This window comes from Mastomys coucha, unplaced genomic scaffold (genome assembly GCF_008632895.1).
Source record: "Mastomys coucha isolate ucsf_1 unplaced genomic scaffold, UCSF_Mcou_1 pScaffold8, whole genome shotgun sequence".
Lineage (NCBI taxonomy): Eukaryota > Metazoa > Chordata > Mammalia > Rodentia > Muridae > Mastomys > Mastomys coucha.
Window position 1 is genome coordinate 38,017,152 of NW_022196914.1, and position 12,104 is coordinate 38,029,255.

At 37.2% G+C, this 12,104-nt stretch overlaps 1 protein-coding gene and 1 pseudogene across 5 annotated transcripts in view; one reads left to right on the forward strand and one right to left on the reverse strand.

Moving 5' to 3' along the window:
- Mctp1 (multiple C2 and transmembrane domain containing 1) overlaps window positions 1-12,104 on the forward strand; it is a 586,378-nt gene that overhangs the window by 272,253 nt on the left and 302,021 nt on the right. The gene's annotated exons all lie outside the window — the stretch shown is intronic.
- LOC116083817 overlaps window positions 10,182-12,104 on the reverse strand; it is a 25,432-nt pseudogene continuing 23,509 nt past the window's right edge.

A 12,104-nucleotide genomic window follows, 5' to 3' on the forward strand; every position in this document is an offset into this window, starting at 1 on the left:
GGATTATAAAAGAACACTGATTAATGGCTTAATCATCTGTGTTAAAAACTCTCCTTCCAAGTCTTTTTTTTTTTTTTGATGAAAGAAAATGTCAGTAGAAGGATATTAAATACTAAAATGTATTTTAATAACTGAATAATAATCTTTTGTTTAATTATTTTGTACATTAAGTTACTTATCTTTGTAGTATACAAAGGATTCATTTACATTTTAAGTTTACTATTTGAAAATTTGTATTTAAGACTAAAACTCAGAAAGAAATTAAAAAAAAAAAAAAAAAAGACATCTAACCGCTTTAGGAGGTGGTTGTTTTGCCTGACCGTGTGTATCCATGGGAACATGGGTACCCACGTGACCAACTATACCCATGTGACCATGCATTTCAATGTGACCATGGATACCCACAAAACCACAAGTATTTACATAGTGACTGTGTATATCCATATGACCATGTGACTATGTGTATTCATTCACATGACTGTGGGTATGCACTGGACCATATGTATGCACCTGACAATGTATATTCTTTATTTACTTTTTGATGTCTAATGTAAGGAAGACATTTTTAGCTTTCATTGTAGGTTTCAAATCTCTACATCACTACCTTTGTATTGATTTGTTTACTCCACAATTCTTGAATCTGGCATTTCTAACTGTTGACTGACTCCATATTCTCTGCTGAGTTTAGTTTCTCAGTCACAAGACACATTTTATACTTCACCCAGCACTGTTTCCATAACTATCCTAAAATGATACTTATTCTGCTTGAATATATGTGAGCGCATAATAGGATATTCTTAAAACATTTTATATTTTGTAATGTTTTATACAAATATCTCACAACATGGTGAAGGGTGTGCTGCAGATACAAGGTAATAATGTAAAGGCCTATGCTCATTTCATATGCATTATCAACCTTTATTTATTCATTTTATTTGTTGTTATTTTGTTTTTTTAAATGCCTATTATTTTTATTTTTACTTATGTGTATAGGTGTTTGTATGTGGTTATGTGCATATGATTCCTTTTGCCTGAGGATGAAGTTATACATGGTTGTGAACTGCTGGACGTGGGAGCTGGGAACTGAACCCAGGTCCTCTGGAAGAGCAGCAAGGGCTCCTAACCACTGAGTAAACTCTCCAGAAGCCATTATCAGTTTTTAAATTGACTTTCTCAAAATATTTTAGGCCAATTAGTTTGTATATTTGAGAGATTAGAGAATATTTTATGAATTATTGGTATATTTCTTAATCAAAGAATGATAGCTTGATAATAGAAAGGGCATTCTTAAAAATTCTTTTCAAATAATTCACTTGCTCTTTTATTTCAATTTACTGGAATCAAACATCCCAAGTTGTTACTGAATCAAAATCCACACCATGATCTGTTGGCCTACAAAGCTCCGACTTTACCTCTTGGTACTCACTTGGCAGTCCTTCAGAGTCTTCTCTGGAGTTCTCTGGGGCTTCTGCATTTGTTGATATCTCTATCAGGAATGCTCGCTCTTCCTCTTTGCTTCAGTTCTCCTTTTATTTCTTTTTCTTTTTAACATTAATTTATCTATTTACTTTACATTCTGATTGCAGCCCCTTTCCTCCCAGTATCCCGCTTGCACAGCCCCTCCCTCCATCCCTCCATCTCCTTCTCCTGTGAGAAGGGGGAGGTGCCATGAGTACCAACCCACCCTGTCACATTAAGTCACTGCAGAACAAAGCACATCCTCTCCTACTAAAGCCAGGCAAGGCAGCCCAGTTAGGGAAAAAGGATCCACATGCAGGCAACAGAGTCAGGGACAGCCGATCTGTTGTTGGACCCTCATAGGACCAAGCTGCATATCTGGTATATGTGTGCAAGGGACCTAGGTATAGTCTATATATGCTCTTTGGTTGGTGGTTCAGTCTCTAGACCCCCCACGGGTCTAGGTTAGTTGACTCTGTTCGTCTTCTTGTAGAGACCCTATCCCTCTGGGTCCCTCAATCCTTTCCCTGAGTCTTCCATAAGACTCTCCCTGCTCTGCTAATGTTTGGCTGTGGATCTCTATCTCTTGCCATCAGCTGCTGGATGGAACCTCTCAGAGGACAGTTAGGCTAGTCTCCCTCCCTATCTGTACCCCCTTTATCCCAACATCCTTTCTCCTTCACCAAACAGTATGTCACATCATGTACTTATCACCACACAGCATATTATATGCTGTATGTTTCTTTGTTACCCAGTCCTCTCCACTGGAATGAAAGCTCCATGGTAACAAATGTTTGGCTTTCTATGCTGCTGAGTTCCCAGTGCCTAACATTTAATTGACATGCAGTAAATATTGCTAGATACATGAATGTATTTCAGAAAATGGAAATTCTGCCAGCTGCAGACTTCATTCACTGAGAAAACTAGAACAGATCTTAAAATAGGTGAGAGTTTTGTCTTCTTTGACAACATAATAAACCATCAATAGCAGATGAGAGAGTAGGATAGTTGGGAGATGTAGCATTTAGGTTTGTTCAACAACTTTTTATTAAATTTATAGATGCAGACTCATTCAACCACCAGCAGCAGGTTACAGGCAATACTGTGTTGGAGTAAAGAACAAGGACTCACAACACCTACCACTATACTATATCTGCCATAAAGACATACCCTTTAGCAAGATAATTGCAAGTTTTGAAGTCACTTGTCACATTAAACACTTATTAACTGTTTTTAGCATGAGGAGTGAAGTTTTTTTCTTTTTTTCATTGTTCTTCAAGTATTTTGGTTACATTGTAGGTGTTACATTTGTTTCCCTTGTCTTCTTTCTTGATTATAAAATGTATATAACCTTTGGCTATACCAAATTGTCATTGAAAAGCCTGTAATTAATTGTTGGGGAACCTAGAGGTGTTTCTATCCATTCTCTTTAAATTTGAATTTTAAAAGAAAAGCAAGTTTTCCCTCTTTTCAACTGTAATACTTTTAATTGGCACATAGTAATTTACATACTTAGGTACAGGTGATATTTCACTGTATGCATGTAATAGATAATAATCATCTCAGGAGAATTAGCATGTGCATTTGGAGCTTGGATATGAAGTGTCTTCTCCAGCATCCTGTGCTTGAATATGCAGCCCCAGATGCTAGAATGCAGAACCTTGAAAGTGGGGCCCCATAGGAGGAAACAGGTCATAGGAGTCAGCCTTGTGTTACATCCTGGCCCTACTCTCACTTTCCCAAGCTGCCAAGATACAATAGCCTCTTTCCCAAACTCCTCTCACCAGATCGTGCCACCATGACTTCCCTCATGTAATGGAATACCGCCCTTAAACCTCAGCCCACCACAGCAATTAGGAACTTAACTTTTTCATTCAAATGGTTATTTCACTTGTTTTTCAGGTTTCTTGATGAGTTTAGTGATCAAACATGAGTGTTAGAGAAACAGTCTGCTCTTGAAATACATTCCCAGTCCTACCACAGTTTTATAGTAGGAACATTCATGGTTCTTTCTACTAGCTTGTTTTAAATATTAAATTAGATGCCATTCATCATACCTTTCATACTATATAAAATGTTAGAGAACTCATCCTATTTAATCATACCTTTGTACCTATCAACTGTCCTTTATACATCTGCTATCTTTCTATGACAACCTCTGCTAACCATTATTCTATATTCTGCTTGTATGGCATCAGCTTCTTTAATTCCCACATGTAATATGAAAGTATTAATAATAAGTTATAAAAGTTACTTTTATTCTAACGAAGTAATTGTTGTTACTGAAGTTTACTTTCTTCATCAGCTAACCTAGGCATAATACTGGAAGCTTCTAGCCTTTATACAATCTAATCTAGGTCTAGAATGTTTTAAGCGTCTAAGACTTACTGTTGAATAAGCTCACCCTTTCCTGTTCTTTCTGAGCTCTGACTGACTGATTCAGCTCAGCTGTTCTGACTCAAACTCCTCTCCAAGCTGACTGATTTAATATGACTTCTCTCAGTTTCTTACTGAATTAGTCTGCTTGGTCTTATACTAACGTTGGCAATCTGTTCTAATCACCTGGCTTCTTCTCATTCTCGGGCTAGCTCTGTCTTCACCTGTGTCTAGCTATTCTCTCTTCAACCTGTCTCTGTACTCTGCACAACTGTCCTGGTAAAATTGCCTGTTTCTTCCTCTGTCTGTCTGTTCGTCTATCTATCTATCTATCTATCTATCTATCTATCTATCTATCTATCTATCTATCTATCTATCTATGTGTGTTCTGTTTTCTCTTGAGTAGCTTCCTCTTCCTCTCTCTTCCCATGAGAGTTGGGCATATCCTATTCTGTGAAATCTTTCTCTGATCCATCAGTTTGTCTGCCACTCAATAGGACATCACATCCAAACATGGGTGCTTCCTTCTACTAACTTCACCTATATTGTTTGGGATTAAAGGTATATCCTAAAGGCATATCTGTATTACAGCCAGAAGGATTAAAGGTGTGCACCATAGGCTGCACCACGCCACAACTATAAACTTTTTTTTTTCAGGAAATAATACAATCTCAGGGTTTACAGTGTGATTAAATATCCTACAACAATATGCAGTAATTGTTCTCTGTCCCTGATTGTATATCCTGGCTGTTAGGAATAATGCTTTGATAGACAGGGAAGTTGAGACACTTCTTAGACATACTGGTTTCCTTTCTTCTGGAGGAAATGCATCAAAACATTAGTCTTGGAAAATATTTTATATGACCTTCAAAGCACAATTATTAACAGAAATTGACAAGTGAGATTGTATCTAACCATAATCTTTTACACCACAAATAATGTCTCCAAAAGAAACAGATAAATTAAAAAATGGAGAAAATACTTGCAGGTTGTTATCCAGCAAGTGCCTAATATTGGGAACATACAAGGAATTCAAATGACCACCCAGCAGTAAACAATCTTGTTTTAAAATGGACAAATTATCTAAATAGATATTTCTCAAAGGAATAGGCCCTATAGCTATTATTATCACAGAAATGAAAATCTGAACAATAAGATCTTTTATTCCAGTTGCAATGGCTTTCCTCCAAAAAAAAGACAGAAAAAATACATCAATATCCTGGAGAGGAAGAAAGTATTATAGATTATTACTGAGATATGATCATTACTATGTAAACCAGCATGAAATCATCCTTCCCTTTAATTGCTGACTTGGAGTAGTGAATTGTTAAGAAAATTTCCTCATTGGAAAGCAATAGGTATGTCAGTATATAGCATCCATTTTTAACAGCCTCAGATGTATAATTGTACTAGTGTTTAGGTATATTTAGGGTTACACATATTTGGAAGGGTGATTAGCTACCTTTTCAATCCCCTAAAGATTCATAGGAGGTAGATTAGCTACATAAACATATACTCTTAGCACAGAATATCCAGAATCAAAATATACCACAGCATTTAGCATATGTGCTCAAAAAATATTGGATTCAATTTTGAAGTGATGATCTGGAAGGATTCAAACTGCATCTATATTCTATGTGGCCATCTGTCATATAACACTGAGTTTAATAGCTGGAATCCTTAGATTAGTTTTCCAGATCTTTTTGTTTCTATATGATTATTCAGGCAGTATTAAGTTTTGCTGAATACAAGGATGAGTAATACACATAATTAGACTTTTCATTTTGGTACTATTATTAATTAAAGTACATGAAATAACCAAGAGTTTATCTGAAAGACGTCTCAATACTGCTCTAAATGTGCTGGATTCCAGTGATGAGCTAAGCATGATTTAAACCCTCAGAGTTATAGTTTCAGTAAAGAAGTTATTTAAAAAATTGGTCTTGAAAGCAGTTTTAAAACTAAATATTAACAAAGTTTCCTTGTTAAGGATTTTAAATGTTTCCTTTGCTCTTTCATCAAATAAGGAAATTTGTGTTTTTACTTAGTTTTGTATTTGTGACCATAAACTACTAAGTGCAGAAACCCTGGGAGTAAGAGATTGAGCAGAAGAAAGACTTCATCCTGCGCTTGCCTGTCCAGTCTCTGTTGGGTGAAAGTAAGTCAGTTTTGGTCCACAGTCATAAAAAGAAGCTAGGGTTGGTTGATTTCACCCACCTCTTGTTGTCTCAAACATTTATCATTTCTTTGTAGTAAGGACATGTAAATATTTTCTTCAGCCAATTTTGAATGATATAAAATAATGACTGAATCTATTCCATTTTCCTGCTGGCTACCAACTGAGGACCAACTGTTAAAATGCTAAAGTCTATAAGGAATATCTCATTTAGACCAACCACCACAGGGTCTTATGAGCCTTTCCCAAACTATGGAGAAATATTGGTGCAGGTCCTGTACAGGTAACCACAGCTTCAGTGGGCTCATAATGTATCACTCTACCATATAGAAGATACTTTTTCACAGCAATCCTCTCTCAACATCTGAGATCTTTTTGCTCCTCTCGCATTTTATTACCTGAGCCTTGGCCTGGGGTGTGTATAGATTCTTTTAGAAAGAAATTCTTTGTTAAGCTAACTGTAGTAGTTTGTAGCCTTTTGAATTACAAGTATGCCTGCTGCCTCACCAGTGAACACGAAAACATTGGAGATAGATCTGTTAGAGCAGTTGTTTACTATAACAGCCCTGGAGTGCCAACACTGCTTGGGAAGAGCCCCTCTGTCCATTCTCCTCTTTGGCAGCTATCTCACCCTATGTAAAATTACTCTTTAGTCATGTCCTTCAGGACAATGTCTGAATGTTATAGATGTCTTTCTTCTCAGAGTCTGGAAGCTTTTGTATTTCCACTACCAGTGTGAGATCAAGAGTTGACTGGGCTAAGTCTGTGCAATCAAAAACTCAGGAGGCTTGCATGTGCTGAACAACACATCCAGTGTTCATTTCGGCATCTTTTGTTGTGGTGAGAATGCCTAATGTGGACTTTACTTCCTTACCAAATTTCTAAGTATACATACATTCTCATCAATTATAGGCACACTACAGTATAGTATATTCAACACATTCTGATTACAAAACCCAACTTGTGCTGCCCATCCTCAGGAATCCACCTGCCTCTGCCTCCCAAGTGCTGGGATATTTCTTCAATTACTCATTTTCAGTTATTCCAAGTGAGATTGCTAGGCCATATTTTTATATTGACTCCTTCTCGTGCTTCTCTCCCTCCTCCTCTTTCCTTTCTTCTTTCTCCTATTTCTTCTTTGTCACCTCTATGTTGTCTTCCACAGTACTGCTCCCTCTTCATTCCTGCCCTTGGAGTTCTAGGGTTTCAGCCAATAATTGTTGATAGCTATCCTAACAACTATAATGTAGCTCTTCATTGTGCTTTAGATCTATGGTTTTCTGATGGTTAATAGTGTTTAAGTTGGTATATAACCTTGAACATTTATGCGTATTATTTGGAAATATTTCTATTTAAATATTTCACTGGTTAAAAAGTCAGGTTGTTAGTGTTTGCCACTAACTGGTAGAAATTCCTTATTTTTTAAAATACTTCCTCCTTATCTGATATATAGTTTACAAATGTCCTCTTCAATTCTGTAGGCCTTTTATTCTATTCATTGTATCTCTTGTGGTACAGAAAATAGTTCAGTTTAATGTAGTTTCTCTTGCATATTTTGACTTTTACCATCTGTACCATATCCAGAACAATATTGCTAGGACCAAGATTGTAAGCTTTTTATCTACTTCCCCATTAGACATCTTAGTCTCAATCTTGAGAGTCTTTTTTTAAGTCTTGAGTCAGTTTTAGTCTTTTCTGTATGACATAGGATAAAGTTTGACCACACAATAGGAAGGGTCTAGCTGAGAAAAATAAAGAAGCAGTCAGAAGTGGGAGGGGGCTAAGAGAGGACAACTGGGGTGAACCTGGTCATAGCATGTATACATGTATGACACTTCCAAAATTTAACATTTATGTAAAGCAAAAGTCCCTAGAATTTTAGAAAACAGTGCAGAAGCATGTCTTTATGGCCTTTGTTATACATAAAACAACAATAAAAAAGTGAAAGCTTTAAAAAATGTTGATTTCTTTTCTTTTGTATATGAACATTGAGTTTCCAGAGCACCATTTGTTGAACTTTTCTTTCTCCATCTTGTATCTATGAGCTCTTATTGAAAATGGGCTCTCCATGTATCCCTTGGTTGATTTCTGTGTTTCAGTTCTGTTCCACTTGATTGTGTGTCTGTCTCTGCAGCACAATTGTGCTGTTTTAATTACTGTACTTGTAACCTACTGAAATAAGAAAGTAACATGCTTCCAGCTTTGTTTTTCTCTCCCAGAATTTCTTTGGCAATTGAGTCTTTGATGGCCCCGTTTGAATTTCAGATTCTTTTCCATTTCTGCTATTAGAACATTGATACAACTTGCATGGGATCTATGTATTACCTCAAGCAGCATAGTCATATTTTTTAGTATAGTCACTTTAATAAGATCACTCAATCAATACAAAATACCTTTCCATTTGTGTTTGCTTCAATTTCTTTAATTTATATTTTGTAGTTTCACAGAGAAGTGTTTTTGTTTTTTTTAAGTAAGCGTAAGCCTAAGTATTTTAATATTTGGTAATATTGGAAAAGAATTAATTCCCTAATTTCCTTTTCAGATAAATAATTTTTAGTTATTCACAGAATGGTTAATATAGAAATGTTATTGAATTATGTATCTTGATTTTGTATCCTGTGGTGTTATTCAGTTTAATGGTTATCTTTACTAGTGTTTTCATGGACCTTTGGGTTTTCTATGCACAAGATAATTCCATTCATAGGTATAATTGCTTCTTTTGAAGAGCGGCTCTGAGTAGGACTGCATTACTATGATGAGTGGAAGTAGTAAGAGGCAGCAGCATACCTTTTTTCCTCAGGACAACTTTAGTACTGTCATTGAGTATGATGTGAACTGGAGCACTTTGAAAGATCTGTAGCGTTTTCTTTATAAACATCTATTATAGGCAAAACAAAACTTACCCATGTTATAGTTCAGTATCTATTCACATTTGTACACTACCATTTTAAACAGCTGGAGATAATCTCTACAGTGTCTTATAGCACATTAAACAATACTCAGGTTGCTGGGTAACAACATCAAACATACAGCAGAAGCCAAGTGTTTTCTCACTGTCTGGTTTACAACTCAAGGATGCTTTCAGGTTTGAATGACAAAGCAGATTCAGATAATGAAGCAAAAAAGATTGTGTGCAAGACAGAAGCCAATCACACTTCTTCCTAAAATTATGCTTAAGGAAAATATAACTTATATGATAAGGCTCATAGCCATTTTTGCAGCACAAATTAGGAATACTATTAACATATTAAAATAAACTTTTAAAGAGTTTTCTCAAACAAAAAAGTATGTACTTACTACTTTAACAAGAAACTTGGGACAGGGAGGAGTGGTCAGGCTGAAAGTTAGAAGCAACACCCAGGATCAACACTAGAAATGCAGTACCCAATGCTGTACATCTCCAATGTTTCTCTCCATATGTGACTTCTATGGTAATCTTGATTATACATGCTTTCAAACACATGCACTGTCAACAAAAGCTACAAATGAATCTTAATGCATGGCATGCAAGCCTTCACTTCATGCTGTACGAAATATTGTTTAAACTGGAAAATAAACCTATATATATGTGTGTATATATAGGTTATATATATATATATGTATATATATATATAACCTATATATGTATATATACACATATGTATACATATGTATATACATACATATGTACATACACACATATATACATATGTGTACATGTATATATATATTTATATTCAGTATTTAGAGACTTGAAACACATGCATTTGGTGAGCGCCCATAGTAATGACAAGGATGTTCTGTGTTAACCCTGAGCACTGTAGAAAAGTAAAGTAAAGCCAGTTTGGGAAGTTTCAAGCCTTTTCAACCAAAAGTAGCCTTGTATCATTTAACAAACTCACAGACACACACACACACACACACACACACACACACACACACACCTGCTCTGCTCACCCAAAGTAAAAACACACAGGCAGCCCCAAGGAAGCAGAGAAAAGATACGTGTTCCCTCTGCCCTGTTCGCTGTCAACTTTGCTGCCTATTTCCAGGTTTGTCCTTAACCTCCCCACCCCCAAAGTTAACACAACTGAAGTTAAAAAAAAAATTTCTTTGGAAACTGTCCCTGCTCTTTATGCAAGTGGTATGCTCTCACAGCACTCAGCACTGCACACGCGCATGCCGTTGCTCTTTACATGTTGCTCAAGTTGGTGATGCTCTGTGGATGATGCTGTTGCCACAGCTGTTTTTGTCAGACTGCAAGCTGCTGAGACTGGTCTGAACTTGACAGGAGATTTGTTGGAATGATCAAACCTACAATCCCCTGCCCATCTTCGGTCCTTGGCTGCACTATCTGCATTTTCACATTTGTGCCGCTGGCAGAGGCCAGAACACCCTCCGCCTTTGTCCAGATGCTCAGTACTGAGCCACATACTACATAGTACCTGCCGCAGTGGAGACCAATCTCACATACCAATCCTAAGCCTGCTTTTGCAATTGCCGTGCCAGTATGCATCAGTACAAGTATCTGCAGAGGAGTTATACTGATCCAGCCAGTGTACCAGGGTGTGGTGAGCCACTACCTTCTTATATTTCTTTTTCAGATCACCATAAACTTCTAATTTGAGTTGCTTCCCAGTGCTTGGTCAATAAATTAAAAAGAGTTTCTTCTTAGGGTTTACTTCTTTAACTCAGATTGCAGTTTGTTGTTGTTGTTGTTGTTGGTTCTTATTTACAATGATAGGTAAAAGCCATCATCTGGTCCAGTCAGCTCTGCCCAAATCGTGGTTGCTTCCTCCCAGGACATACCTCTCTCCACACTAATTGTGTGTAACTCTACATGGCCGGAGGTTGAATATCCTGGGGTTAGAAACTTCTTGCCATCACTCTTCATCTCCAGAACCCAGATCTAGGATTCCCATGTCGAGATTCTTCCATTCTTCTTGGCATTCTGAACAACTGCAGTAAGTGTGCCTGCAAAGTACTGAAACAACACGTTCTGCTGATGCACTTCCATGTCCAGAGTTCTGTTCAAAACTTTTCCTATATTGTTATCAAGAGTAAGAATTCCTGGGCAATCTTCTACATTAATCAAGCCCAATTCTATCAGTCCTTGTTGAACATCTTTAAAGAATTCTCCAGGGTAGTCTGAAGGTGATACCATGGGAGAATCCAAGTTTACAATGGATTTCATAACAAATTCTAAAAGCATTTCTTCCATACTTCTTGTCAAAGTTGAACCTGCTCGGATCTCTAGATTCAGTTGCTCTTCTGTTGCTGTGTGTAAGTGCCCCCAAACTCTCAAGTCTCTTAGCAACAATAGATGCAAATCTCTGTTCTCCAGCCAGTTCCCAAGTCAAAAAGACATACTACGAAGCAGTCACTTGTTTGACCTGTGTGTTCTTCCAAATTGTTGAGTCACCCTATCAGCACTCCGCGGTAATTCTGAAGTCATGTGAACTCTTCGCCTTTGATTTTTAGCTTTCAGATCTGCTTGTAATGAAATACCTGAGCTGATAGCTTCTGAAATAATGGCAATATTCTTGTCTCCATCCATGAACCTCTGCTTCTCCGTGATGTTTAGAATCTCCACCGGCACATCAAGTTCAGACCTCGACTCTTAGGATATGCTCCCATCATCATGCTTACTACCCGGCCCTGGCGGTCAGTCATCTCAGCCACATTTTCAGGACCACCAAGTCCATGGATAAGTTCATCCAGGGTGTTAGGAGGGAAGTCTTCAGCTAATTTTTCTAGTTTATCAAGCAAGTCTTTCTTCATCTGTTGTGTCCTTTCAGCAGCATCTTGACTTGTTTGTTGTAAGGCTGCTGTTACTGTTGCTGTTACTGTTGGTTGGTGCACTGTTGGGAGCAGGTGAGATGACTGGTGCAGAGGAGACACTAGGCCGCTTTGATCCAAGACCCCATGCTAACAAGGCACTTTGGATGGAATCTAGATCTATACTTTTCTTCTTTTGTTTATCTTTGCTTTTCTTATGGTCTTTCCTAATTAACCACAGATCATCCTCATTGTCTTCACTGGACTCATCTCTGAAGGGATTGAAATCGTCATCATCACCAGAGCTCATGTTTTTTTTTTTTTTAGATATTTTCTT